Source organism: Anser anser (assembly GCF_964211835.1).
Source record: "Anser anser genome assembly, chromosome: 1".
NCBI classification, from domain to species: Eukaryota; Metazoa; Chordata; class Aves; order Anseriformes; family Anatidae; genus Anser; species Anser anser.
The window spans coordinates 107,942,583-107,968,597 of NC_139720.1; the positions used below are offsets into that span (position 1 = coordinate 107,942,583).

General features: G+C 38.2%; 1 long non-coding RNA gene across 1 annotated transcript; it reads left to right on the forward strand.

Annotated features, from left to right (window-relative positions):
- Positions 1 to 1,706: 1,706 nt before the first annotated feature.
- LOC310901226 lies at positions 1,707 to 12,802 on the forward strand. The gene is made up of 3 exons (XR_014585643.1): positions 1,707 to 1,806; positions 9,384 to 9,456; positions 11,474 to 12,802. It is a non-coding gene; the product is annotated as an uncharacterized lncRNA (long non-coding RNA).
- The last annotated feature ends 13,213 nt before the right edge of the window (positions 12,803 to 26,015 follow it).

The following is a 26,015-nucleotide window of genomic DNA, read 5'->3' on the forward strand; positions in this document are numbered from 1 at the left end:
GACTGACTGAACAAGAAAACTAGAATGAAGATTTGGGGAGAGAAACCAGAATACAGGGCAAATCACTCAGAGATGAAACAGTATCAGGAGTTGGTAATATCAGAGGAAGGAAGATAAACTGGAAAGATGTCAGGGACAGAAAACACAGACTCCAACCCTGATCTTTATTTGAAATCCTCTGGCCTGTTTAGTTACACAAATGGCAGCTGTACATAATTCCAATATTTCTAACTTTGATTTAGTACTAGATTGCGATGAATAGTCAGAATCCCACTGTTGTGTGGAGTAAAACATTCAGAAATAATTAGACTCAAAAAATATCCTCAACATAGAAATGTAATGCCTAATAATAGCATATTGTATCCACCTGAGTATATGCAAGTTAAACAGGAGCAAAGTAAAACATTTTAATATTGCTGGAATTTTATTTTAAACTGAAAATTGTTGTTGAACTACTTTAATTTGTCTCTGTATAGAGGATTAAAATCTTTTGACAAACAGTTCTCAGGTCTGCTGCCTTTACCCTATTGGCTTCTTTCACTCAGTTTATGAAGTCCGTCCTCCAGCAGAATTTCCTATTCAAATGCTAGAAGGCTTTTTGCCAGCTGGATGTTAACAGAGTACAGCCAATTCCTTACAATATTTGCTCTAATCTTTATTCTCTCTTTCATATTATTTCCCTTCCTCCCGTTCTCTGTCTTGGCAGAATTCTAAATCTTCATACAGGTCTCACTGTATTGATAATGTGAAGTTATTATAAAGCATAAAATCCCTTTTCCCTAGCCCGATTCCCAAAGGAAAAGATTAATTTAAAATTCACTATACAAATAAATAAATAAATAAATAAATTAAAAAATATATATTAAAAATTGGTATATTTTGCTAGCCTGCATATTTTTCCTGTAAATTTTTTTCCAGAGTTTTTAAATAAATCTCAGGTTATTAGCAGTACCATGAGAATTAAGGGATTATTTTCTCTTTTCTTACTTACACCTCATGATTTGAGCTGTGAAGAACTGCATCTTGGAGGGGGGAAGCAACAGCATGAAACATCATGAAAATGTGAAACAAAATCTCACAAAATTGTTCTCTCTAATGCATTTTATTTTCAACAAATGCCTATTTTTGTTGTTGTCACTATCAAATATTTAGCACTCAAGTAGTGTATTAGAAGCATCAGGAAAATAAGTGATATTAGCATATATTACATATTAAGAGTGGTTCAGGAAAAAAAAAAAGAAAAAGAGCTAGTTATGCATCAGGGCTGCAGGCAGAACTAGAGCAGCAGCTAGTTACTCACTGCCTGCTTAACCTAGCTGTGCTTCTTGGAGGGACACAGCACATCCTCCTGACACTTCTTCCTCCAACTCTGAGTCTGCCCCTGGTGCTGTGGATCCAGCACAGATCTTTGCTGCTCCAGAACAGGTGCCCCAGACATGCACAGGGAAGGGTAGTTTTACCACCCATAGCCCATGGAACCTGGTCCTTCCACGCCCATGACAAAGAAGGTTCCTGAGCATATGCAGCAAATCTGTCTTCTTGTTCACATGAAATGGGGCTTCGGGCTTTCAATGCCTTTGTGAACACTGGTACACAGCAATAATTCTTTGACAGTAGTACTCGCAGCCTGCAATGGTGCAAAACATCTGCAACGAAGGCAACTTTTTCAAATGAACTTAAATGGACCTACCTGAAAGTTTAGCTCTAGCACCTGTTGCTTTCCCAGCAGTATATACTAAGAGTTTGAGTATGATCCAATATGATACATTTCTGATTTATGGCTGAAAAGGGCTGGTGCTTATAAAGGTAAGATACACTTTTATTATGTTAGGAAGGAAGGGGATTTTTTCCTTATGAGGACTGCTAGCTTCTTGGCTGAGTATTATAATCTTTTTATTGAGTAATTTTTTTAAGTAATTAATGTTGCAAAAGACTTAAGGTTTATAGAAGTTTCTTTTCTTCTTTTTCTTAAAGAAAGATATAACTAATAGCAAAATAGTTGCTGTAACTTCTCATATGCTTACTGCTGACCTCTAGATACAGTAGGAAAAAAAAATGTTTTTATTTTTTTATCAGTAATAGACTGATTTGTTTTTAAAATTATGTCAATATTTTATGCTGCAGAAGCCACTCAACATGACTTATTTAAAGTTATGACAGAAGTCTTTGTCACTTTTAGTTTTTCATATTAAGTAGTACTCCTCTTGTGTTATTTTATCTGCCTATTCCTCAGGAGAAGAAAAGAGGATATAAAAATGAAAAATGGTTACTCAAAACTTCCAGAACAATAGTGTTGTTCCCTGTTCATTTATTTTTGAGTTCTTGATTAAGTATAAATCCTATTGAAAGTGTGAAATTAAAACTATTTTTTTTCTTACATAATGTTTTAGATAATAATTCTGCCTCCTTGTACTTGCTTTTTTTTTTTTTTTTTTTTTCCATAGTACCCTTTCAGGCCTTTAGATGTTATTTATTGTAAGATAGGAAATCATTAGGGCAGCCCTATTTTTTTTTTATTATTATTATTATTAAAAAAATAAACTTGAATTTAAAATAATATGGGCAATAAATAAAGAGACAAGCAGATTGAGAGTAAGAAAAGAAGGCAATGAGAAAATGTTTCGATGGGTGCCTCTGCTAAAACCAGTCACAAATGGCTATTAGTCTAAACAGTCCCATCTGGCAGAGATTTGTAGGCATCACAGGGAAGGTAGATTTTAAGGAAGGATTTAAAAGAGGATAAAGTGATATGATCTACAGGATTATCAGTGATAAATGAAATAGGCAAGGATTTAAAGTGTTAAGGAAGTTTTTAAGTACTCTGTACTTTTTAGTTCAAGACTTATAATGTGAGATAACTAACTTGTCTTCTTCAGTAGTTTGGAGGGTTTTGCACGGATAGTCTGGAGGGTTCATTGGTGGTCTAGAGAACTGTGGCTGCTTTATTGGCATAATAGTCTGCTATTCTGGTGAGAAACAAAACATCTGAGATCTAACAGGACAAGTTCAAAGTGCATACCTGTTATGTAGTTTCCCTTTCTGTGTGTAAGGGGTTGGAGAAAGCAGTTGCCACAAACTGTACAAAAGCCTGTATTTTATTGGCTGGTGTACTTATCCACTGAACTGTTGCTTTGTTATAGATATTATGAAGTATGATAGCAAGTACTCTGACAAAAGGAGTGTTTCAACAGTTCTCTTTTCAACTTTGTCCATTCCACTTGATTCCTTTCTCAGGAATCCTAGTGAATCCTTCATCTAGAAGGTAGAGCTGAAGTAAGAAGCTTATCATATAAAATGCATCAGAAAACTTAGTGTAAGGTGGTTTTGCTTAAAACACGTGAATACTGGTCCACTAGAAAACTGTATTTATGATCAATTTAAATATCTGGTAGTCATGCATAAACTTAAGGTGGCGTGTTCTTGTTTTTGTTCTTTTCCTCTCTTTTCTTTGCCCTTCCACCTTGCTGAGAATATTTCTTAGGGCCCTTGTGGAGTTCACCATTTACTGGATTTTGTTGCAGAACACTGTTTTTGGAAGCAGAGCTGCTTCCTATAGAAGTAGAATTTAGATTTATTTTTTTTTCAAAAAAAAAAAAAAAGGCAAACAAACATGCAACAAAAGCATTCTTCAGAACAGTCTACAGAAGTGAAGAGTGTACTTGAGGCAGATAATACCATGGAAAAATCCAACTTGCTAAGGGAGACTTTAGAAAACTGCTAAGGGGGGGGGGGGGGGGGGGAGATCTCTGTAATGAAAACCTGGCTAATCCAAAGATATTCTGCTTTCCCTTTTTTATGTATGAACTGCAATAACTTCTTTGCTTTGGGCAACTTATATGGTGAAAAAGAGGTAACTATTACCAGGCTTGTTGAAAGTTCTGGGGAGAGTGTAGGGAAGGAGTTATTTTTAAAAGAAAACTAATGCTCTTTAATGGTAGAGCTGCCAGTACAGCATTCAATACTGTTCCATTCAGCCTCCATTTGCACGAGTTATACATCTTTAACCACATAACACTTCTCTCTGCAGTTCCTCTACCTCACCCATTAAACGTCACTCTTACAAGGATTTCCTGCAAAGATCATGTAATTGTGACCACAAAATGCAAGTTAAATACTATATGCTACCTGCTATTTCGCTAGCTGAAACATATCTGAAATAGGAAAGATCTCAGGATTATTTTTCCCAGGTGTCCCTGACAAAACACATAATATTTCCATACAGGAGTTACAAGCTGTTCTTTGTTCTATTCTAACCAAAGAAATTGCACTGTCATCTGTTTACAACAGCTTTTGAAATTCTGTCCCTTTCCAGTGAGTTTTATCTGGATTTTGCACATTTTTTTCAGGGCAATATAGTGTACAAGGCTCAACTTTTCCATATAGAACCACAGAATCTTTAAGGCTGGAAAAGATCTCTAAGATCATCTGATCCAACCATCCACCTACCACCAATGTCACCCACTAAACCATGTCCCTAAGTGCCAGGTCCAACCTTTCCTTAAACACCCCCAGGGACAGAGATGCCACCACCTCCCTGGGCAATCAATTCCACTGCCTGAATGCTCTTTCTGAGAAGAAATGTCTCCTAATTTCCAACCTAAACCTCCCTGGTGCAACTTGAGGCTATTCCCTCTAGTCCTATTGCTAGTAACCTTTGAGAAGATGCTGACCCCCAGCTCCCCACCACTTCCTTTCAGGTAGTTGTAGAGAGCAATAAGGTCTTCCCCTGAGTCTCCTCTTCTCCAGCCTAAACAACCCCACTTCCCTCAGCTGCTCCTTATAGGACTTGTGCTCCAGGCCCTTCACCAGCTTCATAGCTGGTCTCTGGACACGTTCTCAGATGCTGAAAGAGAGGGTTTCCAAAGCTCTGTATCTTATCCAGCCACTTCTAGGTAACAATCAGTGAAAAATTTTTACATGAAAGTGAAATTTGCAGAATTATACTGAAACCTGTCTTGTTTTTTTCACTTGACAGGACTGACTACTCCTGTTTTGGTTCATACAGAGAAAAGGAAATGAAAGAAGTGCAATTCTAGAGAAAGTTATTGCAAAGACAGTCCAGAATTCTGTGACTGGCTTTAAAGTTAAAAGTTTTTTTTAAAAAAAAAGCAGTCTCAGAGGAGAAACGTCTTTATAAACCTACTGGCTTCTGAGGCATTATAGTATACTTGGAACACGTTCAAGCTTTTCTCTGCAACAAAGAAAACCAGATTTTATTTATTTATTTATTTTAAAAAGTAAGATAAAAATTCTCATCTTTGCGACCATAGGCTTTAATTAAAAAAAGGTGTTCACAGGCCAACAAAATCATGATAGTTGGCAGTAATTCAGAGTGGCATGAGGTTTTTAAACAAAAGTAAGCCTAACACCTGTACTTATTAGTAGGTTTACTTGACAATCACAGAAGGCAACATTGTTATGTACAGATTCAGAGGTGAAGTGTCATGTGAAGAAATGCTTTAGAGAATGGGACATTAGATTGAAGTTTTTTGTATATTTTGAATTCAAAATTATAAGATAAAATCCAGAACTTTAAAACAGCAAATTTAATGAGAGTTAAGGTTTACCTTTCTGATTGCTTAACCTTTACACTTGATGTCAGCGTTGCTTACACACATGTGGACAGAATTCTTGAAATGTTCTTTTTTAAAATAATTGAGTTTGTGTTACTTGTATGACAGCAGAAACTAATGTTTGGAGCAAGGTAACCAAATGAGTAATGATCTCATGAACTGGGATATATACATTATACAATATATACATTATACAGTATAGAAAATTTGAATTTCAAGCTTGAAGACTAGACTTTGTATTAATAGTACTACTATAACTTCCTAGAATCTCCCTATACTGCCTGCATGGTGTCTAACTTATCATAGAAAGGCTTGGATTGGAAGGGACCTTATAGATCATATATTTCCAACCCCCTATCATGGGCAGGAATGACACCCACTAGATCAGGTTGCACTATCCAACCTGGCCTTGAACACCTCCAGAGATGAGGCATCCACAACTTTTCCGGGCAACCTGTTCCGGTGCTTCACCACATTCATTGTGAAGAATTTCCTCCTAACATCTAAATCTCCCCTCTTTCAGTTTAAAACCATTACCGCTTGTCCTATCACTATCTACCCAAGTACAAAGTCACTCTCCATCTTATATATAAGCCCCCTGTAAGCACTGAAAGGCCACAAAGAGGTCTCCCTGGAGCTGCTTCTTCTCCAGGTTGAACATCCCCAGCTCTCTCAGCCTGTTTTTTATAGAAGTGCTCCAGCCCTCTGATCATCTTCATGGCCTTCCTCTGGACCCACTCTAAGAAGTCCACATCTTTCTTGTGCTGGGGGCCCCACACCAGCAGTACTTTAAGTGGAGCCTCATGTGGACAGAGCAGAAGGGGGACAGTCACCTCCTTGACTTGTTGGACGTGCTTCTGTTGATGCAGCCCAGAAGGTGAACTGCATCCTGGGCTGCAAGTGCTCACTGCTGGCTCATCTTGAGATTTTCATCCACCAGAACTCCCAAGTCCTTCTCTGCAGGGCTGTTCTCAATGAATTCTTCTTATCTGTGCACATGTCTGGGATTGCCCCAACCCAGGTGCAGCACCTTGCAATTGGACTTGTTGATTCTCATTAGGTTCATGTGGGCCTACTTCTTGTCCAGGTCCCTTTGTATGGCATCCCTTCCTTCTGACATGTCAACGGCACTACTCAAGCTGGAGTCACCTGCAAACTTGCTGAGGGTGCACCCAATCCCACTGTCTATGTCACTGAAAACATATTAAACAGCACCAGTCCCAAGATGGACCCCTGAGGGACACCATTCACCACTGGCCTCCACCTAGACAATAGAGCAGTTGACCGCAACTCTTTGGGCACAGCCATCCATCCAATTCCTTACCCACTGAATGGTCTACCCTTAAAATCCATCTCTCCAACTTGGAGATCAGGATATCATGTGGGACCATGTCAAAGGCCTTGCAAAAGTCCAGGTAGATGACATTTGTCGGTCTTCCCTTTTTGACTGACTTTCACTCCATAATAGAAGGCCACCAGATTGGTCAGGCACAAATGGTGAAACCATGCTGGCTGTCTTGGATCACCTCCTTGTCCTACATGTGTCTTAATATTGCTTCAAGGAGGATCTGTTCCATGATGTTCCCAAGCACAGAGGTGAGACTCGCTGGTCTGTAGTGCCCTGGGTCTCCTCTTCTACCCTTTTTAAAAATGGGAGTTATGTTTCCCTTTGTCCAGTCCATGGGGACCTTGCTTGACTGTCATGACACATCAAATATGATGTAGAGTGGCTTGGAAATCACACCAGCCAGTTCCCTCAGGACCCCGGGATGCATGTTATCAGGCCCCGTAGACTCATACCTGCCAAGAGGTTCAGAGACTTGAGAGATGTGGGAAGCCTAACTGGTGGTGAAGACTGAGGCAAAGAAGTTGTTGAGTACCTCACCCTTCTCCATATCTGTTACCAGTTCTCCCTTTTTTATCAGAGGGGGTACGCTCTTATTGGCCTTTCTTTTTTGACCAACGTACCTCTAGAATCCCTTCTTGTTATCACTTGCATCACTTGAAAAGCCTATTTTCATCTGTGCCTTGGATTTTCTGATCCTATCCTTACACGTCCAGATGACATCCCTGTACTTTTCCCAGGCCACATGTTCCTGCTTCCACTGCCTGTGTATTCCCTTCTTACACGTCAGTTTGACCAGCAATTCCTTGCTCGGCCATGTTGGTTTCTTTCCCTACTTTCTTTCTTTCTTTCTGTCCTGGTTTCAGCTAGGATAGACTTAATTTTCCTCCTGCTAACTGGTATGGTACTGTGTTTTGGATTTAGGATGAGAATAATGTTGATAACACACTGATGTTTTAATTGTTGCAGAGCAGTGCTTACACCAAGCCAAGGACTTTTCAGCTCTCACACTGCCCTGCCAGCGGGCAGGCTAGGGGTGCAGCAGGAGCTGGGAGGGGACAGACCCAGGACAGTTGACCCAAACCGGCCAAAGGGGTAGTCCATATCATATGGCATCATGCTAAAAAATATAGAGGGGTGGCTACCTGGGGTGGGGGGTGGGCTGCTTGGGGATAGGCTGGGCATCGGTCAGCGGGTGGTGAGCAATTGCATTGTGCATCACTTGTTTCATACACATTATTATTATTAATACTATTATCATTATTTTTTCTTTTCTGTCCTAATAAACTGTCTTTATCTCAACCTACAAACTTTTACTTTTTTCTGATTCTCTCCCCCAGCCCTCAGGGAGTCGGGGGGAGGGAGCAAACAGCTGTGTGGTGCTTAGTTGCTGGCCAGGTTAAACCACAACACTTTCACATGGGGATGGAGAGCTCTTGTGCTGTAAGAAAACTGTCTTTAAAGAATTGCCAGCTCTGATCAGTTCATCCGTCCCTAAGGATAGTATTTCTGGGGATGTCATCCACTAGCCCTTTTTTACAGCTGGAAATTCTCTCTTCAGAAGTTCAGGGTCCTGACTTTGCTCTTTGCCAGGCTCATATTTCTTTATCACAAACTCAACCAGGGCATGGTAGCTGCAGCCCAGACTACCTCCAATCTTGGCCTATTTAATGATTTAATCAGCACTGGTGAGCACCAGGTCCAGTAACACTTCTCCTCTGGTTGGTTTGTCTTATACCTGGACCAGAAAGTCATCCTCAATGTGATCTGGGAGCCTCTTGAATTGCTTACAGCCTGCTGTGTGGCTTTCACAGCAGACAACTCAGTGGTTGAAGCCCCCTATCAGGATGAGTGCCCGCCAGCACAATGCTTCTTGTAGCAGAAGCACGAAGGCCTCATCAACAGGATCCCCTTGATCAGGAAGCCTGTAGTAGAACCCAACCACAAAGTCTCTTTTATTGGTCTGGTCTGTAGCTGCTACCCACAAGCTCTCAACCTGTCTGTGGCTGTTTCTCAGAAGCAACTACTGGCAATCCATCCATTTCTTAACACAGAGGGCAGTTTGCTTTCTGTTCCACACATAAAATAGAAAACTGGAAATAATACTGAATCTAAGAGTGTTTCTGACTTCAGGGGCTTCTCATGCAAGGCACTAGAGCTGTGCTTCTGAGGTTTTACTGTTCTTTTGAAGTAACCTGTTCTTGGCTCCACATGAGGATTCAGTATGGATGTCAGCTGTTCCTGGCATTTTCACACGGAGCAAAGAACATAAATGAAGAAAGCTACAGAACCTTCAGGTGAAATGCAGGCGATCCCTTGAAAGCAACATATCTCTGCCATACTGCTGATGTGACCTTCTATGCAGTGGAGAAAGGAAAAAAATAGTAGTTAACAAGTATAGGTGTGTAGTCTAAATTTGCAACCTACAATGCTTCATCTTTAATTCTGCATTTGATATTTCTCAGGTCAGCTGTCAGCAGCAGATGCTTTTCACCATTGTGCAGCTGCTTCTTGCGTGGAGAAAGTGACAGCTGACAGGTGAGGAAATCTGGAGAAACAAGTAGAGCTCATTAAAGAAGGGTAGAGGAGAGAAAAGGAAAAATATATTAACTGTAAAAGGCGAGGCTGGGAAGGACAAGGGTGGCATGGGGTGACTGCCACTACTAGCTGAAAGTGGAATAAGGAAGTTAAAAGGCTCCTGGCTCAACAAAGGTCCAGCAGTGAAGAACTATTCTTGCTTAAATTAAAATAAAATAAAAATAAATTAAAAAAAAAAAAGTTAATATCTGTAATAAGGATTATTAATGTTTACAGAGCTTGCGCTATTGGCTATACATCATTATGTGTGTGAAAGTTGTCTATGGTCATCTGCATAAATCCAGTAAGGGTTTTGAAATAAAGCCTTGAACGCAAGCATCTAAATTTGGAGAGAAGTAGAGGATTTGGAGAGACAGTGCACTAGAGGTAGCAGCAATGTCTGCATGTGTTGTTCCTGTTTTAATTACTTTGTTTTTTCTATTAATAATTCTCCCTGTTGCCTACCCTAGCCCCTGGATATCACTGCCTCTTTCTACTTTGTCATAGTCCAAACATAGAACTCTTTCCTTCCAGAATAAGGAGTTAAAGGAATAGGTATAGACTGTACATTTACCTGTGGCCTAATAAATAATTTGGTATAGAATGAAGTGATGAAAATGGTAAAAAGACTTTGGGGAATAAAACTGTGTTTTAAAGAAAAAGAAAAAAAAAAACTCCAAGCATACTTTGCTGGGGTGTAGATTTTCAGAAGAATACAAAATTAGCCTGTAGAGTTGGCTTCTAGAGTAGGCTACTTATCTACAGAGCTCAATTCTAATGCACAGTAGAGAGGAGGGGAAGAGGACAAAGACCTCAAGCAGAGGGCTAGAAGGAGGATAAGCTGATGAGGGAATATTGCTTTGAAGAAGTAGGTTAGTAAAAGGACATTGTCAATCTTTCAGTATGCTACAATCTTTCTGCATTTCACATACTGCATGCAGATTGTGCTAAAGCCATTACAGGAATAGAAGTCCGCAGCTTATGCTGTATCCTGCACCCTTGCTCTTCTGAGAGACAGGAGTGACTGGGGTCATAGTCACCACTGGCATCAGCAGGTACAGCTTGCCTGGAGTCAGCGGAGCTGAACACCCACTCCTGGCAGCAGTAAAATCATCCTTGCGGACTTTTCATAGCCGAAAGACAACATTTCAAAGTGATTCTATTGGGAATATACATTCAATAAAGTGATAATACAGTATGTAACATTCTGGATATGTTATCCACTTACCTTTGTTGTGTAGATTATGTTTATCACCTGAGAAGGAATAATATACTCAAGGCAAAGAAAACTACTTTTTCTTTCAGAAAATCATTTTCTAAATGTGCTGAAAGAGGAGGCTTGCTTTTCTTCTGGGTAGAATAAACTCCTTTTTTTTTTTTTTTGTCTGAATGAAGCATTTTCATCTTCCCATTACTGTGATTTCAGCTCTGCAGAAGCATGACTCCTGTGGATGGCAACAGGGATTATCTAGTGATTATTGCACAGAGGTGCATGCATAGAATATTTCAATGTTATTATGTCAAGTGCAGCTGCTGCAGAAACACAGCTTCTTGCTTTTTTTTTCCTCCTTTTATTCAAGGCAGTTGTCTCAGTGTGGGGCTTGCTAGTGATCATGTCCAGTCTAATTTTTTTTTTTTTTTTTTTTTTTTGGGGGGGAGCGGGGGAGGAAGGCACGAATGAGCACAGAGAATAAAACTCTAAACTAATAGATAATGACCTCAGGTATCCAATGCTGGCTGCACCAGTCCTTCAAAGATTGTTCTCACAGTGGTAAAACATGGCTGATCTCAGAACGTTTGGGGATATAGGAGGTTGGGGTATAGGCTTGTAGGAGGAGGGTATTTTCTTGTGTAGGTTTTCTCGTTGGTTGGTTGGGGGGGGGGGTGGAGGTTGTTTTTTTGTTGTGGCTTGGTTTCATTTACTTTGATTTAAAGGGTGTGCCTTATGTGCCTTTTTTTCCCCTTCTTCCTGAGACAGCAGAGACCTGGAGACCTGTCTAGAGAATGACTTAAAGATCTGGAGCAGGAAGGAGCAAGGTTCTTGCAACAGGTGCAAGAGGAAGATATTGCCTGGAAAACAGCCTCTCTGAGCTTGTTCATACTCTGTCATGCTCTTTTTCTGAATAAATATTGCTCTGTTTGTTTAATGTCTTAACCTTGGTCTTGGAGAAGTTCCTAGCTAAACATTTCTGTTTTGTCTTAAGGATAGGACAAAACTCAGTTTTATAAAAACAAGAAAATTTCTGGGAACAGGGAGAAGAGAGGGAAGGGGTCCAGGGGCAAGAAGGGGCAGAGGGCTAGGAGAACCTATGGGACATGAACAGCTGGTGTTATGGAGGTTGTAAGTTCAGAATAAAGCAAGGAACGTAGTGAAGATACTGGGTTGTGGATGGAAAGAGAAGTGAGTAGGTCTGGCTGCACAGCCCTTAGAGGAGTAGGCTTCTGTTTTTCCTCCTTCATTCTTGTCAACTGCCCACTTGTCCAGGGTCCTGTTCCATGACAGTACAGGCACAGAACTAAACTTCTGGTACTAGATGTACAAATGATCAGGGTGAAATGCAGATTTCTTGGAAACGGTACAAAGAGTTTTGAGCTTAATTTAAAGTGCCTAGAAAATAAAAACCCAGCTCTAAGAGAATTCACTAACTCATTTTTCACAGAGCACACATCTGCAGAGGGAGGAAAAAATATGGACATCGCAATGCAAAGCTCATCTGTACAGTAATTTAATATTCCATGTTGGGCTACAGCTTGATATTTAGTCTTTAGACAAAGAAGAGAGGGGGAAGTATGCAAAATGTTCAGGTCATAGACTCTACCAATCTTTTTTTTTTTTTTAACATAACCACAAATAAATTCTGATGCATTTGACTTCAGATCAGGTAAGCTAGTTGAAACAAATGTCTGTGTCATAGTGAGGTCTCCTAAATAAATAGGCAGGTGAGTTAGAGTTGGAGAATGAGCCTGGAGCTCCCATACAATGCTGCCAAATTTTGGATACATCACTGGTCTTCATCCTGACCTATTTCAGCATTTGCCTGAAATGATGCAAATCATGCCCATGATACCCTGACTCTCTTCCCTAGTTCTATAGACCTGTATGATCATATCATAGGTGTCTGCACCTAAGTTAATGCACACCTAACCTATCATAGTCTAATGGGGCAACAGAAATGATGACTTACCTGAGATTTGGCATCATGTTGAAGATGGAATAACATGTTGCACTCTTAGGCTTAGGTTAGAGTGTTTCTTGTCTGCAAGTTACGGTGGATAAATTCCATTCTGAAGTGAGTTTGGAGAAATTCTTCCCTTCTTGCATGCCGTATTTTCTGATACATGAGTAGTAATTTGTGCTACTGAAAAACATCATGTACTTTTCTGCTCTTGCATAGTAGAGTATAGGATTATAAAAAATGGCATTTATTTTTTAATTACAAAAAAAAAAAAACTTCTTCCTGAAAGATCAACAAAGTACAAAAACTACCACAGCAGATGCAATTAGCTAGATTTTCAGTTATGCTGTTGGAATTGCAAGTGTCCTTAACATACAACACAATTGATTTGCACACATACAGTAGATACTTGCATTTGTAAACTGAACTTCCATAAATACCAGCACATAATGTTTCAATATCTAGACATTTTGAGTTTATTTGAATTTTCTAATGAATCAGTTGATTTGAGAGGGTAGGAGAAGAGAAATATCCTCTCAAACTCTAATCTAAGTCATTCTGTAATGGTGATCAATATTAGATCCATCTGAAAAAGTAAACAGTAGGTTCAAGTACATATATCAAATTGGAAAAGTTTGTAAAGTGTTCTTCAGGGACTTGATCCAAAGCTGTGTAATTCAGAATTAAGACTCTTATTTACTTCAGTAGGATAGGATTAATCATTTTCATGACATCTTCATTATTGTTTTTTTTGGGGGGGGGGAGTGGTTATAGTGTTAATGACGTTTACAGCTTGTCGTAAACTGAGAAGAGCTGGTAATGCTAACTGAGAAGATAATATAGAAACTGACAGAAATGCAAGCCAAGTGACTGAAATGTAAACTAAAATGTACAGTCACTGTGAGGAGGCAGGAGATGAAAAATGTGCCTTGATAGAGATGCAGGCTGGTGAAATGTACAGCCAGCTGAATACTGAAAATACTAATTTTAAAATAATTGTCCTCCAAGGAAATGTCTGCATTTTCAACTGTTGCTTAACTATTTGGCTTGTTCAAAATATCAGAAATATTTGTTCTATATTGTAGCTACAAAAAGAAAAAAAGGACTGAGTTTTAAAGCAGAGACTGTAGGTATATATCACAAAATCAGTCTTTCTTTCATTTCTTTTTCACTTCTTTCATCAGTCTTTCATAGAGCTTTGAGGTACTAGGCAGTGCAATACCGACCTACCAATTAATGAAGAGATTTGGATAAGTGATGAAAAATCCTTATGGAGCTGGAGGAACTTTGCAAAAGGGATTGAGAGTTAAGACTGAATTCAAAGTCCTTTGAGTACAGTAGTTCCCAGCAAACTTACTAAGAAATGATGCAGCAGTTTCTGTGTACCTGGACAAGTTATATGATATATGGCAGGTAGACAGGTCAAGTGTCAGAAGGATTATGCGAGCACAAATAGTAAAAGTAAGAAAGGGAAACTTTCAAGCTACTCTTCTTTATTAATATATATCTTTATTAATGGGGGAAAAAAAAGATAATCACACATTACTTGAAATTAATATATATATATATCTAATTTTCATTTCACTTGTCAGTCATACTCTAGAAAAGCAAACACTTGACCAATAAAAAAATCAAGAACAAAAAACCTCAAAGCTTAAATCCTTTATACTGTTCCATGTTTTTAGTCATGTATTCAAGCATGTCAGATCCTGATTACATATTTAATCATTAGCTAGATAGCACAATTAGTAGAGCTTAATTTTCTGCAATTCCAAAATGGGAAATGTTTTCTTGGTTTATTTTCTGTATTTAGGGAATAAATAAGATTTTTGGTGGTTTGGTGGTTTTTTTTTGCCCCCCCCCCCCCCCCCCCCGAACTCTGTAAGCATAATTTTCATTATTTGAAAGTGATTAACTGAAGCAAATTGTCCAATAGGAGACTGTGGTTTAGAGGTATGGCTTTGAAATTCTGAATATGGCAGGGGAAAATGTATTCTAATGATCTGTGTGAATTGTTAATGGAAAGTGAGAAGCATTGCTACACTATATATCCAGGGGGGAGGGGAGGTTATTAGGAAAACATGACTGCAAGTTTAAGTCTTTAGAAATCTCCTTACATAAGCACTTTAAAATTGTCTAAAGAGCCTGTAAATTTAGAGGAGAAAATGCATCTCTGGAAATACACATGAAGGGTGAAACAGTGTGCAGTGTCTAATCTGCTCTAGCCTTATTTGAGTAAGGGTCAGGTTTTCCTGGTCACTTGAGAGAAGAAGTCTTGATTACCCAGTCTGTGCCTCTTCTGTGAGCTTTAGTAGTTGCAGAGTCTGTATCCAGACTGACCCCAATCCTGGACCTGAGGTGTTATTCCACAGTACAGCTGGGGACAGGGGGGGATCCGTAATTTCTCTAACTTTTATTCTAAATCCACCCACTTTGTACTATACTTCTCACATTGACAAGGATATTCTGTGCATTAATGAAGAAGTGTAAGGAAAACTTTAGCTATAACACACGCTTCCCTCACCTCCCCAGAGCTCTGCTGAAACTTCCCAGGTTATATAAATTCTTTTCTCATGCTCCCTTTATCAGATGATGCATTTAGAAGGCAGATTTGACCCTGATATTGCATATGGATGCAGTCAGGTGTGACAGGCTTTTCCTATAGCAGCATATTGTCTGGGAAGGAAACAATCTAGTATATATTCACTACACATGCATGCATCTTTATGCACTTGCAAGCAAGAACAAGAATTTTCTACAGACAGAAAAATCCTCTTCTATTTTGCTCTTCAAAAGTTCAGAAGTAGTATGCACATCTACAGTGTCAGATATTAAACCTAACTAAGCATGTGGACATGCAAAGTTTGTCTCAAGGATGATAGGATACTGTGAGGTGCTTAATGGAACATTCAGTATCCCTTTAATGTCAGCACAGGTCTAAGAAGTAAGTCTGAGATTCTACATTAATCTGTTAAGGTGAAGAAATAAAGGAACTCACTTAGCCAGACATATGCTGGGTTTTTCATATCCTACACACTACTAGAGTTTTGCAGTCCACAAGCAAAATTTTACAGGCTGTTAATCTATATGTGAATTATTGCCCTGGGTATTTCAGAAATGAAAAAAAGTTTCATTTTAGAAATGCTGTTTTCTATGCAATTAAGATTTCATAATGATATTTAGGCACTTCAGTTTAGGACATGTGCCTAGTAACTGGATCAGCATTAAAAACTTTAATATTGTCTTTGGAACAGTTGGTCTCTGAATTTATAATCCACAACATGAAAGAATTTAGGCAATGGATAGGAGTTGCTATTATCCATAGTAGTAAATGTTTTTATATAATTGGTGTTTTTATCAAAATAGGCATACTCAGTAGCCCTGGAGATTGGTTAAATCATATGTAGCAAAATTAATGTTAACCAGTTCAATTGTAAACATTTAAAAATGCCCAGTATGAATTCAACTACTGTGAATTATCTGTTATCTGTTCATCATCCAGTGAGGCTAGAATAACTGCCATTGAATATTTGTTTCACAAACCTTCTGAGATTGTGTAAAGTACATTTTATATATTAACAGTGGACAAAAGAGAAAAGCTGCTCTTGGAGCACACAAACAAGACAAACCACAAAAGCCAGAGAATTCAGATTTAAATATGTAATTTAAAAGATGCTCTTGCCTTTGAACTTGCAGGGTTTTGTTAGCATATATCTGAGCCACAGTGTGATTTAAATCCAGGTTTTTGTCTACAACAGGTTTCTGATTGAAACAAGATAAAAAACTCTATGAATTCATTGTTCATGTGCATTTGTAGAGCAAAAAGCTATCCCACACAAGTGTCAAGCTAGATTTTTTTTTCCTTCTATTTGATTCATAAGACACAGGGATTGTGGTTCCATTTACGTTTAAGACAGACAAGAATTCTTTCACTTGAAAATGACGTGAAGATCTTTCTTTGGAGCTACTTAATAGCATGTTATTGACTTTACTTTCAGAATATAAAGTTCTTTCTAGAAAGAATACTAAAGACAACTATAGTATAACTAGTTTGTACCATTATCAAAATTATATGACATGGTATTATGTAAGCATATAAACTTTCCACAAAGAAGTCTTCTAAAAAGGTCAATTCTCCCAACCCCTGTTGAGGTTTATCCAGCAGGTATGCTTATATTTCTGCTTGTTAAACTCATTGATGTTGAATTATTAAACGTAGCAAAATCTAACTGGAAATCTCATCTCCAAGTCCAGCTGCTTCCTTGAGTCAGTAATTTCTCACTATCTCTTTTAAATCTCCTCACAAGCTGGACAAGCATGGTATGTTTCCCTTCTTCAAACTCCACTTGGCTGCCACTGCAATTTTTTTTCTCTTTGCTTTTATGTTCTTTGAATTCAGTGCTTAAAGCATTTGCTTGAAGTTTTGTCTTCATGCAGCTAACGTCTTTATAACCATTGCAAAACATTTTCTAACAGCCTTTTCCCAAAGAATGTGCTCTACTATATCTATACCTTCTCTGCTTGTACAATTCTTAATTAGCTTCCTTGAATTTATATTGTTAGCTTTTCAACTGACTTCCCTCCACCCTGTTCAACTTCTCTTTTTTTTTTTTTCTTTGTAGGTTTTTTTCTTGTTCTTACTTGTTCAGATTTCCTCACACTTTGTGTGTGGAGAAGGGTGTTTAGAGGCTGGGTGTTTTGTTTGTTTTCAAGCACTGTTATGGATTGTTCAAGAACTGTGAATAGCATTCCCCAAGTCTGTTCTAAACTGACATATAAATAGATTACTTGAGAGAAATGTACTTTACACAGCTTGATCTTGCCCTTTATTGTATTTGCTAAACTAAAACATTACTATGCAAATGAACACCCTTCTTCCAACACATACGCTTCGCTTCTTCAAAGTTGAAAAACATTTCTTTCTCCTTCTGCCCTAGGAACAGGAGCCTGAACCCTATGAGGTTTAAGTACTGCTCAGCAAAGTTCATTAAACTGGTCTTCTAAGATAAGAGAGTTATGTGGACATGTGATCAAAGGAAGCTCAAGAGCAACCAAGACGGTAGAGAAGGCTTAGGCTATTGTTTGTATTGTAATGCTGTCTTCCTTAAATAAAGGCAACTAGCGTCACTGAAGTGTCACATTTGAAATGTTTAATGAAGCTCTATGTCTTCCACCAAATTTCTTTCTGAAAACCAAGTATGTACCAATAAACATGACCCTTCTTTAGTACACACTGTATCTGCAGATCCTTTCTTACTATCTCTCTAATAGACTCCCACTTACTCACAGGATAGTTATTTTAATGTGGTGTATTGAACACTGCCTTCCAGCCTAAGGGTGGTACAGAATATATAGGGAATGACCAAAGTAGGGTGGAAAAGAACTTTTTTCCTCTTTGTCTTGCTAGTTAGAGAGCAGAACATTGCCTCAACTGCAATTTTTTTCCCCCTTGACTTGAGTTGTTCTGTGGTGGACTTAATTTTTCTTTATTTGATTTGTTTTAATGTGATTACACCGGTAACACAAAAGTCTTGGCTTAACTTTTCTAGGAGAAAGATCCCTGGCGTGGCTACAAAGAAGAAATGGGGGGGAACCTGTCATTCCCACCTCCCAACCCTGGATTTCTTTCTTTAGTGACTCTGTTGATGTTGATCAGAAGGAGAAACTTTTTTTCCCACTGAGTAACAAGAAATTTATTAAGAATTTACAAAGAAATCTTTAACTCCTTAGAACTTCTAGATGAAAATACAATAGGGAGCCTTGATTTGCTACCATGTGTATTTATTGAAGACTACCTAACAGAGGGAAACACATGTGTTTGAAGAGCATTGAATGTGATCTGCTTCTGTAGATTTTAAGCAAACACTGTATCTATCCAATATCTTCTTGCTAAAAACTGACACCAGAACTGAGGGAGAAACGTATTTTCAAAGTACATATTCCACACCGTATCTGTACCAGCAGCAGGTGTCTGGGTGTTGTGGGGCCACTGCATGAGGCGATGCCAGGGCTGCCCCGTGCTGGCCCCACCGCAGGGCAGGGCCGGGCCCTGCAGCCAAGATGGCGGCGCCTCGCCTTGAGGGCAGCCTGGGGAAGGGACGGCAAACACCGCACGGCAGGGGGTGGTATGAGGAGCGGCCCTGCCCAGACAGCAAGGGGAGAGGAGGTGCTCTAGGTACCAGATAAGAGATGTCCCTGCAACCTGCTTTGGAGACCATGGTGGAGCAGGAGAAGAGTGTGAGGAGGAAGAAGTGAAAGAGAGGAGCTGTCTTTCTCATTACCCTACTCCACTATTTATTGGCAATAAATTAATTTCCCCCACTTAATTCTGTTTTGCACTTCACAGTAACTGCTGTGTGATATCCCTGATTTTGCCTCAACACAGGAATTTTTCTATCTTACTTTCTGCCTGTGTCCTGTTTGGGAGAGGGAGTGAGAGAGTGGCTGGGTGGGGTCTGGTAGTCAAATGAAGTCAGCCCACTAGTGTCAAAGCTCTGCTCAGTTTTGAGGGAGATCAGCACAAAGGGTTCATCAGTATCCATGAAAGACATGGACAGCTGTTCTAATAACAGCCTTTTTTCTAGGCACTTTCACATGCTTTTTCTTAAGATGTCAATCATACCTTCTGGATGCAGCTTCTCTTCCAGCTCTCCTCCCCTTGGAATAAAGGACAAACAATACAGTGGCAGTATTATGTTTTTCACCATGTAGCTGCAAATGTCCTCAAAAGATGGGGCGGAAGGGACAACATGACAGACAGGATGGGCTTGTGTAAGGAAAATCTTCCAAAGCTGTAATTATCATTAAAAGACCTGATATTTGAATATCATCAACAACAGTAAACTGCTAGAATGCATATAATGATTGTGCTCTATATGCTTTTTTTATAGCTTTAGGAAATGTTGTTTGTTTGTTTGTTTTTATTTTTTTTTTGGGGGGGGGGTGGTTTAAAGCTGAGGATGTGATAACGAAAACCAGACTTTCTTAATTGTGATTCTTCATCAACTTTGACATCTGTAGGTCTTACTCTGTCATTCTTGTTCATTTGGGCAAAGCATTATGTCTCCAGTACGTGTACAACCATACTTGAGCTTGAAGCAATTCTTTTTAAAGTCTTTCTTTTTTCATAATCTGTTCTCTGATAAGGTTCCAGTTTATATCATGTTGTTCCAGAAATATGTAGTACCTATAGCTGTCATTGCACTTGTCCCTGTTAGCTTCCTTGTCTGCTAGCAAGCTTCTACTATGAAGATGCCGAAATTATACACTTCTGATGATAGAAGAACACTTTATTCCCATTACATGTAGCCTTAAGTATACACATTACTCATACCAACACTGTCATTTATTGACAGTGTTGAACTGTCAGTGTCCTAGTTAGCACAGTTAGGTACTGTAGCTTCAGTTACTAGACAGAATGACATTTTGTTCATGGAGCTTGTTATTATTTTTTGATTTTACACGCTGGATTAAAGCCAAAACGCAGACTGGCTCATACAGGGGGGTAGGGTAAGAGACAGGAGTGGTTAACCATTTGCACAACACAGAATTTAGAGGTAGACCAAACCTGAGGAGCTGAATTCAGAGAGAGGGATTTTTTCATTGTTCTTGGTGCTCTTTTAAAGAGTGTTACATCTTTGCTCTTTAGTTCACACAAATGTGAAACTATTGAATACTAAGGAATTCCAACCAAATGGCAATATTAGCTTCAAATTAGATCATTTGAAGTTCCTGTGTTGGAAGGGAATACAAGAGATCAATAAGAGCATTGTTCATTCTGAATCTGGAATTAGCATTCTGCAGAAATTTGTGACAAATATTGGGATTGGTATGAATGCTATATGAATAGCAAATATGTGTTTAAGAGGGGTTAAGAAGGACTTCTGTTGATAATGAAGAACACTATTCCCAGGACACTACTCCCAGGTTGCTATTCCTAGTGGTAAAATAGAGAAATATTGTCTGTATCTAAGTATGTGATACTGCCAAAGCACAGGCTTTCTCCACAGGCAATAAAGCAGCAGAGGAACTTGCATTTGAATGCTGGCGTGACTGCAACAAAGTTGCAGTTTATTACATAAACCATTTTTTTTTCTGTTCACACCTGGGGGAAAAAGGACACACTCTTGTAAAGCAAGCCAAAAAAAGGCTGAGCAGTACCTTGCCTCAAGTTTAAAGACACTTAAGTGAGCACCAGTCTGAAGCAAAGAGCAGTCTATAACAAGTGCTAAATCCCTGTTGGAGATAAACCACGTCTGTTGTCAGCAGTTAAGAGGAACTCAAGAAACGTGGTGAGGACCTGAAAGCTGCCTTTTTTTTTTTTTTTTTTTTTCCTGTCTTGTATGTGTGAACCTGGCCAAACCATACAGATTCATTTCATGGTGCTTCTGAGTGCAGAAAGTAATTTTGATTAAAGACTTAAAAGAAAGAAAACAAAACAAAAAACACACACGCAACTGTAGGAATCTTGATGTTCCAGAAAGGAATATACTGACTGGTTTTAATATAATTCCTAGATTTTTGAAATTGTAAGACAAAGCACACCTTTAACTACTGTTGCTAGACCACAGCAACAAGCACGTGTTTTCAGTCCATAGGACTTCAGACTACAGACCTACTGTAATTTAACAATGTGGTGTTCTGAATGTATATTTCAAGAAACATGGGAGAGAATACCTTCTAAGATTAATCCTGAGCTAAAAACAAACAAACAAGCAAACAACAACAACAACAATAGTATTAATACCCTGCATTCATTTGACTTTTGTTTAGCCTAGGCAATTCCAATTATACTGAATACTTGTGACACTGGGAAAAAAATAAAAAATAATAAAAAAAAAGTATTTCCTGTGTCAAATAGTATTAATAATAATAAGGCAGGTCTCTAAAAGTACACTTTCTTTCTAAAGCAGGGTGTACTTTGTTAATTGTTTTCTGGTCTCAGGGTCCTTAGGATACACTTAGATCATGATTTTTGCTATACCTATTAAACCCCCTAGTTAGCAAAGTGCAATGTTCTTTTTCTGATCTTAAATACAAGCCTTTAAGGGAAACACCAAATGCTGAAAGATAAATTGTGCCTTCATGTACAAAGGTAAAGCATAGATACTTCTAACTGTTACACTTTGAGCTTCTTGTTGCTTTACTGGGGGTCTGTGACTTAGTATTTGAATGAAACCTGAACACAATGGTAATACACTCTTTAAATTTAGAAAAATCTACACTTAAGTCTCTCTTCCTACTATATCTTTCAGATAACTTTAGGTAAGTTACAATAATGCAGCTGTTGTTTTCGACTGATCCTGTAGTTCTCTTAAGTGGTACATATCTCAGGAGATACCCGATTTTTTGGTGGAAAAGGACCTGAACATACAATCCTCTCACGTGTGGATGTGTCTAAATAAGAAATGCCCACCCTGGTTGTTATATTAATCATAATGGCTACATTTACTTGCCTTTTTTTTTTTTCTCTCCACTCAAGTCACAGGTGCAATGACCGAAAAAACTCTTAAATGAAAGGATCCATGTAAGTGTAGTGAGAAGCCTGTATAGTCTGATCAATATGAGTTCATGTCAGAGTTTCCTCTTTTACACATATGCTATTTATTCAGTGAAGATGTATGAATAATATAGGACTAACCATACAAGTTAGATGTTGCATTAGGGTTGCCTCAGCATGTTTTTAGTACCCTCTCATGCATCTGTCCATCTTCCAGATGCTGCTTTTTCAGCAGAGAAGAAAGCTCTCATCACGGACAACATTGCTTTCGTTATGCAAGGATGGGAATAGATCTCTATTTAGGGGCAACATCTTGTTTCTTGACTACCCTTAGCCATAACGCATGCAGCCCTCCCTGCCTACAGTAGGACAGCTTACACTTACTCTTCTCAAAATTGGGTTTGTCCTCCACTGTCAATATACGTCAATAATAATACTTTAAAGAAGTACTTTCTGAAAACCTGCAAAAGATTTGTGAGAAACATTAGATAGCAAAAATGCAATAAGGGAGGGGAGAGAGAGGAATTAGGCAATTTGACTTAAATTCATAAATTTAAAGATGCATTTCAAGCATTGTTATTTGATATTGCTTTGATATCCTTTTACTCTGTTTCCATGCACGTAATGCTCACCATATACCATCAGGACACTGAGAAACGTTAGTGGGTAATGAGAAGCACAACGGACTATTTTTGGCTGTTGTAATGTCATAACTTCTTTGGACACCACACATTTCTGTTCCTTCCAAGTTTATAATGTGTTAGTGGATTTTTGTAAGGCTTTGAGATATCTGATAGCAAAGATCCTGATTTTCTTCCTGAGTCTATTTTCTGTAGTATAGTTGGCTTTGTGGTTAGGAAACGATGTTCTAATAGTGTAGTATAGAAATATTTTCTTGCATGCATTTCCATCAGCTGTCCCTTTAAATATGCCAGAGTTCAGAAATTGCAGCCATTAATTAGCCATCTGGTAGCTGATGATTCATCTCTGTCACTCAGTGATTTGTTTTGTTTTTCCTTAAAACCTGGGTTTTCATATGATCACGAAAGAATTCAAGGGGTTTCATTGAGTTTAGGACTGCTATCCTCCTTGACATACTCTCTCTTTTGCAAACGAACTGACAGGGACAGGCATTTTAGGGGCCAAATCACTTCCATGTGTGAGTGAAGACAGCCATGGATTTCAAAGCATTCAGTCCTGATCCCCTTGCTACTAGAGGTGTGGACCAAAAGTTCTCCTACCTATCTATGTACACTTTTAAACACTCTGTGTGCAGACAATGATGTCAACTCTTCCATTTTTCTAAACATTGGTTAAAGACTAGATTGAAAACTATGACGTTGCCGGAAAAAAAGTTGACTTGGTGACACCCTCTGCGCTGTCTTGCCTGTTAGTCTTTGAGAAAATTAAACATTAATGAGGAAGGACAGGGAAAAAAATCAATGTTCAATCACTACAAGGCTTTTGCATGAAAATGACCTCTTGTTATTTTAGCACTGTTACCATACTTACAAAAATAAATAAATAAATAAATTGACTATGGATGTTCTAGTTCTGCATTTACATAGGAACCTGATATTTGTATACTAAAAGGTGATAACTGCTGAAGTTATAATTAGGATGTTTGGAAAGAAGGGGGAAATGGTATAGTAATTAAGGTTAAGCTGTCCTTTAAATTCATCTCCATAACATTTAAATGCATTCATTAACTCAATACATAATCGGGAGGCATGTCATTAATGCAACAGTTCTAAATGTTTATCAAATTACTTCCAATCATCGGTGTATCTTGATGACACCTGGTAATCCGGTGTGTGGACATCAATAAAATACTAATTATGAAATACTAATTGTAATCACTCCATAAGGTCTAAAAAGAAGCATCACTGTTTAAATTAAATTAAGTTAATTTTATTGACTTAATTATTGAAGGATGAGCTGTTCCAAGCTGTAAAATTCTGAACTGACATTTCAAATTACTTCCATACTTATAATTAATGCCAATTCTTCCAAAAGCAAAGACCACAAACAAATAGATTCTGGAGATAATAGGTCACACAAATTAACACACGCTTGCTCACCAACTGTTGAAAAAATAGTTTGCTTTCATATCAGTTTTCCTTTTTTTCTTTCAGTAGAGGAAAAAAAAAATAAGTATCTATCATCTCAAGCTTTTTTTTTTTTTAATGTAAACTTATTGTATTTGTCACATAGAAAACCTACAACTGCAATAAGTGTGTGTTAACAGATAGGCAAAATGTATAGGGTAACTCGCAACCTGATGTGATTTTACTCCACCACTCCTTCCTTCTCTGCAATCTCACTGTCCAATATCTGGGCTCACAACTGACCTTAAGGCAATATAGTAAATAACAAATCTCATTCATAAATTCTAGAGCATTAATAATGTAATGAATGCTCTGAGTTGAAGGAAATGTTTCTATCCAAACCTTAGATATTCAGAAATTAAAAGATATTTAAATAATTCTAGTTTTATTTTTCACTGTTTTAGAAGAGGTTTGGTTTCCAGTTGTAATAATCAAGTAATTATTTATAGGCACATTTATGAACATTACTAGGGTTTGTTCACTGTTAACTGATTTCTTTGTAAAAGAATTACACAAGCAAATACAGTTTTATATTCAGAGCTCTGTTTCATTTACACAGCAAAGATTAACAGGGCAGTTTGGTGGGGATAGGGAAGATGATACACAAGGTGCTGATATGTGGATGTGCTGGGGTTGTGACAAGGTCTTGGTGCCTCACAAACAGAATAAGGGCTATTAGCTGCAGGCTACTTAAAAGGCATGTTGCTGGATTCCTTTATGCTGCAAAAGGTATTGCACGTGAGCTTACAAGGATTGTCTGTGTGTTTTTCAGACTAGGTCTTTAGCACAATTGAAATCCACACTTTATTCTTAAAGTAGTACTAAGAATATTCCCTGGAATACTAAGAGGGAGAAATAGGATAGAGCTAAGATTTCCTAGACAAGCTCGGATTTAGGTAGCTCGGATTTAGGTTTTGGGAGAACGTGGGTTGAGAATGACTAGAACTTCATCTGCTGTGGAGTGTTTCAGAGTAAAATTCCTATGAGCATACAGTTTGGGTCAGGTATCTTGCAAAAGCCTCAGACATACTTAAGTCTGTGCTACATGTATTTCAACTTCTCCAGGTTTTCACCTATAAATATTAATAATTAATTGAAAGGTATGTAACTGAGTTTCCATTACTCTGAAATAATGAGGTAAAATTACATTATGAGAATGTTTTCCAGGCAAGGACAATCCATTGTGAATGCAAAAGTAAAGTCTTTCAGAAGAACTCTTGATATACTTTTATTTAGAGAGAGGGTTAAAACTGCAGAAGAGCATAAGTTATTCAGAAACCTCAACAAAATAACAAAAGTTTCAAGATCCTGTATTTATTTATTTTTAAGTGAAGTTAATTGTTCACTGTAAAAGGTATTCCAATAGGAACATACTCATATGCAGAATCAGATGAATACAGGTTCAAGCAATGAACATTATTTTTTTTTACGGACTTGTAATGAAAGTAGAAGCCTCTTTAGGACAGGATCAAAAAGTTAGGTCATTATCTGTTGACCTCAAAAGACTCACAGCAAGGCCTTTACTTAAAGAATTCTAATACCTCAAAGGAAACTGCAAAATCCACAGCCATCAAAAAGCAGAACTGCTATTGCTGCCTTACTGTTGGTGGTAGTTCACCAAAGTCAAAGAAAACTTTGCTTTTCTAGGTTTGCAAGATTTTTTCTTTTTCAGTGCAGTACCCTGTGAGGTGTTGACCTTTAGATTTCCCTGTCATAAGTGTCATTATGTCATAAATG